We start from the raw sequence: 7502 nt of genomic DNA, 5'->3' as shown, positions 1-7502 counted from the left end.
CGGCTGCCGCGGCGCTGCCGCCGCGCACATACTTGGCATAGCTGAGCGGGGTGAGAGGCCGCCCGCACTGCGCATGCCCCCGCCCCGCGCCCTCCTGCCCGCCCGCCCCGGGGCCGCTCCCCGCGGGGCGACGGGGGCCGGGGCCCGCCTCAGCGCGCGGCCCCCTGAGGTGAGGGGGGCCCGGGCCGCCCCCGGCCCCGAGCGCCTTGGTTCTGCGTGCGCGGCCAGGGGCTCGCTGCGTGTTTTAAATACCTCTTTTCCCTTGATGTTAAATATTTCCCTCACCCCAAAGAAACAAAGCTGTGGGCTGCAAAAGTGTGCTGCCCACGGGCTCAGGCCGTGCACGCGGTGGTGCTCGCTCCCTGGCAAGTCTTCAAGTGGTTGTCTGGGCCCTGACCTCAGCTCCTCCGCACAGCGATGACAGTGTGCCTTCGGTAGCCTTCGGTAGCCTTCAGTAGCCTTCCTTTAGTAGCCTTCAGTAGCCTCATTATTCCAGCCAAATGCCACAGAGGTAAAAGACAAATGGCATTTGGACAGCAAAAATAACATACTGAAAATAACCATTAGTGAGCATGCATCCCTTCCCACCAACCTTGGGAAAAGGTACGCCACTGATTTGCTACCAAGATAAAATCCTGAGACGGCTTTTGTTAACATCCACACAGGCTTACACCTCATGCTGTTCCCTGCTTACAAATAACTTCGGGAAAGTATCTGGCAGCTTTCCCTAGGCCATACCCTACAAACGGCCAACGACTGGGCTGCAGGAAATGCTCCCTAGGTTCTGGAGAAAACCACCGTAGCTCATGAGCGCAGTGTGCATTCACAGATTTTCTTGCTTACCAAGTTCTGAGGGGGATTAAATTACATTTGAAACTGAGTTTTTCTGAAGCACAAAATTAGATTCAAAATTTAAGTCTTAATATCTAAAACACCAACTGCAGTAGGCCAGTAGGACCTATACACACACGATGTGGAGGAGCTCCAGAGGCCTCAGCCAACCTCAGTCACTCCCTTGACCCCAAATTTCCCCTCACATCTGGGCTGCTGCCCTCCCTGGCTGAGGCATGGCTTGGATACAAGGAAGGAGCTCCAGCCAAGCAGAACACCAGTGATTTCCTGGGTAAAACTCTGCACAGGCACCACAGCACTGACCTTGCTGATGCTATCGGGGGTCAGCTGTGCCACCAGATATGTGCCTAAAGCAAAGGGCAGGCATTTGATAGCTGGAGAACGCTGAAAGGATTCAAAATATCTCATAGGTGAAGTGTGCTTTTTCTGAAAGAAAAGCTGACTGTAACCACTTCAAGCGGAGCAAACACACTAAATCCTAACCTCCCTCGACTGTGACCTTCATACCTGCAGATTCCCCACCTGCTCTAACAGCAGATCAGCTTCCTGCCTGCCTACCCGTGCGTTAGGCTGTCTAAATCAGCTCCCTAATGAGTAACAACTTACTGTATGGCAACTAGCTGTATATAACTCGTATCAAGTTCATCTTTAGATGCCGTTTTTGGGAAGTTTTTGTTAACTGGATATTTTCCTTTAGCAATTAAAACAATATTAGAAAGTACACACTAGCCAGAGTAAGGACCAAATCCCATAAAGAAGTGGACTACCCACATTTGATTTGCAGTACTGCATTCTCCCATGAGTATTACCTATGGAAACAAAAGAAAATTCAACATCATTGTGTTTTCTGTGCTGCTTCACACAGAGGTTTCCTCGTGTTCACTATGGTCTTAAATGTTAGTTTAAGCATTTAAATGATTCCTCTCTGCAGTAGGCACACAGGAAATGGCTCAGTGAAAAGCTGCCAATAGTTGAGTCTATAAACACAGTTTGATCCGTATCTTAGAAAACTGTTTCCATTCCAAACTGTGGTTACAAAGCACTTTTTCTTGTTGGCAGATGGATTTTTTTTTTTTTTTTAAATCCCTATGCATCCTGTATTTGCCCAACAGAGTTGGCATTGATCACAGAAAAAAAAAAAAAAAAACCTGCAGATAAAATAACATTAAGGATCTAGCTGGAACTAACTTGAGCCAGTGGAGTAAGAGTCAAAGCTGAGCTTTTGTTTTCAGCTCAGCCTGTTTTGTTCAGGAGCTGCAAAGCACACCATGCAGAACTTGATTTGCTTTACCAGGCCTTCTACAAAATGCAGAATTGACTTAAACAGAATGGGAATAGAAGAGACATACTAGGAGACTGACAAATATTTAGGACTGGTTAAATGCAGTATGACTTTAAACAAATAGCAAGCAGTATTTTCCTCTATGTGAGAAATGTTTTTACAAGTTTTTTTTTCATCACCAGACCAAGATTTTGTCAATTAATTACTTAATCTTTTGTCAGTTGAGGACATGAGAATTGTAAATGATTGCACAAGGAAAAAGGTCAAATTCAAGTTGGAAAGAAATCACCCTGGTGAGGAGGATGTCCCTGGTGAAGAAGCTGACACATAGGTGGCAATGTTTGGGCACTGATATGTCCAAAAGATGGCATGATGCAAATAAATAGCTCCTAATAAAAGACTGACAAATAACTTCTACAACCTCCCTGGCACTTTCAGAGATCAGCTCTGCCTCAGCAAACACCTTTAAGTGTCTGTGCTTTCCTAAGTACACAGGTTTCCATTTCTACACGGGCTCAATGGCTGGTTTTGCACTGCTCTGGTATGATTTTGGAAAATTCCATCTCTCGTAACATGTAAGCTGTCCTCAGATGTACCTGAGCTGAGTTAAAGATTAACTTAGGATGTAGCTGTGCAAAGATACACTTAACTTTACTTCAGTGGGATTCATTCATGTGAATAAAAGTGTCTGGAAACAGGCAGGAGTCCCCTTTTCATTAAAGCCTAGCAAATCAGTATCTTTCTTCTCTCAAGATCTGTCACAGGCAGGGGGATAATGCAAAAATCTTATGAGCAAAGTGGAGCTGATGACAGCTGGGAACCGGACGCAGTTGAATGACCCAATAAAATCTTTGAGCACTCTTGTTATTGAAAGCGTCTGCCTTGCTGACATCCAAATGGACTGAAACAGGAGTCTCATGAAATTCTATCGGCCACACCTGCCAGCTAATGGCAGCGTGCATTATCTCCAGCCCGCCAAGTGACTGATCTCTTGCGTATGCAGATACCAGTCCAGCCACCCACATCTTTGTTACCCCCAGACCCTATTTTGAATGGGCCAGACAAGGCACCCCAGTGGCTCCAACAGTTTGTAATACAGCTGTTTATCTTCTTGCGAAGACAAACCAATGGGAGAATAAGCCATTTGTATTCTAGACCTAAGGAGGCTGCTAAACAAGAGGCCGGACAAAACTGAAGGTGTTCATTACCTAAATGGCTCCACCATCAACTCCCTGGTCTCTGGCCCCATTTGCAGTTGAGGTCACACTATTTAAAAGCAAATCTTACAGACTTTTAGAGCAGTGAAGTGTTTGGCTTAGACCAGTGACTCCTTTCTCCAGCACATCCTTGCCAAAAGCCCCCTTAATCCAACACTGCTCTAAGAAGCACTGCAGTTGAGAGTCATGCCCCGTGCAGGTTTTGGACAGCAGCCATGAACTTCTGGACACTCCCAAGAGGCACGTGGTGTGACAGCCCACCCTGGGATGTTCACACAGCTGCCAATGGTCTACTTACTCTGTTAAGCTGAATCTAAAATTAAACAGGAGATAATTAAAAAAATTGTCTAAGGTAAGTATAGATTCAAATGAGCAGTGCAATGGAAATACTTCTGTTCCTAACTAAGTTAGGCAGCAAGTGTACTGTGCTTTGTTTAAACAGAAATAAGACAGTAGCTCATGCTCTTTTTGGTATCTTGTACTTAGCTTTTTGAATTGGTGTTGGTCTTTTTAAGGAATGCAAGCTAACATCCCAATGAGCTTTTCAAACCACGCCGTTGAACTTCAGCGCTGTCATTACCACCTCTGATTGCAATCTTACAGCATGAGAGTGCTCTTGTAGGATGCCAGCCTCCCTAACGATATACTAAAAATACCAAAGTATTTTGGCTACCAAGAAGCCAAAGCATTACCCACACAGTAAAAATAGTTGGTATAATGACCATCATTACCATTACCTCCTCCTAACATGGAGACAAAAACAACAGATCAGTGACACTCCACCTTGGCTGAAGTGAATGTAAACACCACAAACAAGAACATAATATGTTTAGGCAAAAGAACAACAGATTCAAATCTATGCTTAAAACATTAGAAGATCCTCTTCAAAGAAACTGAAAATAGTAAATAACCTTTCTCTGTCTGCTCTGTCCTACCTGCTTCTGGCCAGGACCACATTTACAAGTCACGAAAAAGCATTTTCCTGCTATTTCTGCCCAAAGAGGACAAGAAAGAGCAGGATTCTCACCAGTGTGGCTGTGGTCTTTCTTCTCAGCCTTGTGACTTCACAAAGTCATTACCTTCACCTCACTGTATTTACCTATTAGCCCAAATTTAGAAACTCATCTTGTAACTAGCTGGAGCCATGGAGTTTTTGAGCTGTCTCCAGTAGCAGTGCCTGTCAGCATTGTCAGAACATGAGACCGGCTGGCAGACCCTCGGCAGAGCCACTGTTCCTCCTGCCAGCCTACACAGCGAAGTCCATGAGATGTTGCCAGGTGCACCTACCATAAATCCTCTTATGCATTGGGTCCTATAAACTCCTCCATATGCAATATGTATTTAATTAAAAATCCTACAAAACTTAAACACTGTAAGAAAAATATTTTGAATGGTTTCCAATTAATTATCTATTAACAATCAACAGTGTGTCAGATTGGGAAAACATTTAATGAACATGCTCTGAGGAGACTCCACTTTCTTCAAGTTCCTTTCTTTCATTTCTACCATTAGGAACAGGAAATTTTCTTTAATCATCAGCCTCAGAACTCTGAGTTTCAAGACTGAGCAAGGTGTAAAGGATCCAAATGCTATAGAAGGATAGGCAATATTTAAAAAGAAAAATGTTAAGGTCCTTAAATTGGAACACTGATCCTTTTTAGGAACTGAGTATACTGTGCTGTGCTCAAAGTACTTAAGATAATCACAAGGTGCTTCAAAGATGCATTTCAGTCTTTCATTTTAAGCAACTGATGCTGTTTCTGTAGGCAAATTCCGCCAATGGCTTTCACATATTGAAAGCACCTAGTTTATTTTTCTCTTAAGTTAAATACTTTTATTATTCAAATAACTTTATATATTTGCATATCTGATCGTTTCACAGTAGCTATCCCGTATGTTGCAAAGCCAAAAAATTAATTTAAAAAAGCCAGAGAAACCTAGCATACCACCTCAAGCTGCTGCAAGATCTGGAGAGTTTTATTTGTGAACCATTCTCTTCTGTGTCTTCACTGTGTGTGCGGCAAAGGGAGCAGTCAGAGAAGCTGCTAGTAAGAAACTATTACAATGAAGCCTGTGCATGCATTAACGTGCTCACGCCTATTTGTTTGCAGAATGTGAGCAGCACCGCTCCAGTAGGGTGACTGAAAACTAGAAAAGCATTCTTGTCTGCCTATGCAGATCAGCCATAGGTCTGGGTGGTGGGCTTGTTTTTTCTTTTCTTTTTTTAATCTCCTGGAGGGTACCTACCAAGTGGAACAGAGAAAAATCAGTGTTTCACAGGAGACAAAAATCTTTCCTGTTTAGGCCAGCCACGGTGAAGCACATGTTTTGACCTGATGGGCTTTCTTGACTTGTAAAGAACAATCCAGCAAAGAAGACTAGTACTTGATCCTACCGGCTGACGCAGGGAAATTCCCTCATTTGCAAACTTGCCAGGGTTGCTGCTTACCATCTGCTGACAGCTCGCTCCCAGCTCTTCTTCATTCCTGTGATAACACGGAATGGCAAAAGCACACCAGCTGATGGGGAGGCAGCACGGTCAAGTTTCTTTTGTTTGTGTCCATTATAATGTTTACTCACCCCACGAAGACACAACGGAATCCAAGAAAATAAAGGTGAAAAAATACATTTGTGCTCCCTTAATCATAAATCTCCTTGCTTGCTCATATTCATACCAATTGAGTTATAAGTATCTCAAGCTTCATGGTCCTACTAGCATCTCAACGGCCTAACCAGTCACATGGTTTGGAAACATTTCCAAAAATGTAAACCAAATGTTAGTCAGCTATTGTGTCCAGTCACAGCTCATGTGATGCATCAGTGTAACGGTCTACTAGCATTCTGTGCTTCCTCACTGATCTCGCTTGTAGAAGACCATCCCACCCTTTTCAGTGTGCTGCCATGGTTTGTTTGGCTATATTTAGACTCAAATTCTATTCTGGATTAAGTTCAGTGAAATTTCACTGACTCAAAGTGTGCTGCAAGACCCAATTCAGAACAACACCTCAGTGTGGCCCCTTATCTAGGTCACAGGCTTTTGCCTCCTGCCACTAACATCATCGCCAAATGTGGACATTGCACTTTGTCCAAATTCAGCTCAGTGCTTGACTTCTTTAGCTTCACCCACTGCCACTACTAAAAAAAGGCTCCCAGGATGGCAGTGCTGACAGTTGCCCCTGCCCCTGATCCCAAGCAGTAGGCACCCTATGGCTCTAAGCATATCTTAAATGCCACCTTATCTTTCCTGATGTGAAGCATGCATTACAGCGTGACATGTACAGTAAGTGCTGCCAGAATGAGGAGCAGGCTTTGAGTAAACACAGAATTATCACTAACAACAGCAACAAAACAGCAACCAGGAGGGAAACTAGATGTCAGTCATTAGTCTATTAATAGTATTTGAGGAAAAGAGTACATCGTAACTGTTTAAAATTATGTACAAATCAAACAACATACTATATATATACTAAGTAAGCTGTGTTAACAATTCAGGCACTTGGCTGCAAGGTGCAGGCTCACTGTTCAGTCTGCAGTTACGAGTCAGTGGGCACTGCCAGGCAGAAAGTACACAAGCAGTGACTGATGGGGTGGCCAGCCCAGGTGCTCTCCGGGCACTGCTAGAACGCAGGACAAACAGAGGCCAGCAGAGAGAACTCTTGACCCAGCTGGCTGCAGCCAGGAGTACCTGCAGCACAACTGTAATCACAAAACCCATGTCTCTTGTGGTGCACAGCAACATTATATATATAACGATAGCGTAATATTCTTGTAAAACATGTTGCACAGAGCAAGATGCATTTGGCTTTCATTTGCTGTTGTGTTGTGGTGCCTATGACATGGCCCTGCATGGCATCTGTTCCTACCCTGCACAGCCTGTGGCAGTCCTGCAGGAGGAGGAGGCACTAAGTGCTGGCACACAGTCAGTCCTGCATGGGTTCCTCTGAGATTCCAAGAGTATTACCCAGACAACAAAATAGATATTTAAATTCAATTTAATCTTTCAAATAATTCAAAAACAATTTGCTTTTCACTCTGAAATATTTTCTGAGTGAGAGTGGGAAATCCATGCATCTCAGCTCATTTCAAGTGCACAGGGAAGGCTACAAAGGCTTCTGTGCTTTCTGTAGTGGGTCCTCGCAGTAAGGGTGCTC

The 7502-nt window shown here is 44.0% G+C and overlaps 1 protein-coding gene across 1 annotated transcript in view; it reads right to left on the bottom strand.

The window, feature by feature from the left end:
- Positions 1–86, bottom strand: part of SYDE2 (synapse defective Rho GTPase homolog 2) — a 25994-nt gene extending 25908 nt beyond the window's left edge. The window contains exon 1 of the mRNA XM_035333253.1: positions 1–86. The gene's annotated coding sequence lies outside the window, so the exon portion shown is untranslated.
- Between the last annotated feature and the right edge of the window lie 7416 nt (positions 87–7502).

This window comes from Oxyura jamaicensis, chromosome 8, assembly GCF_011077185.1.
Source record: "Oxyura jamaicensis isolate SHBP4307 breed ruddy duck chromosome 8, BPBGC_Ojam_1.0, whole genome shotgun sequence".
In the NCBI taxonomy this organism is placed as follows: domain Eukaryota; kingdom Metazoa; phylum Chordata; class Aves; order Anseriformes; family Anatidae; genus Oxyura; species Oxyura jamaicensis.
The sequence above is the reverse complement of the archived record's forward strand: the minus strand, read 5'-3'. Positions and strand labels throughout refer to the sequence as shown.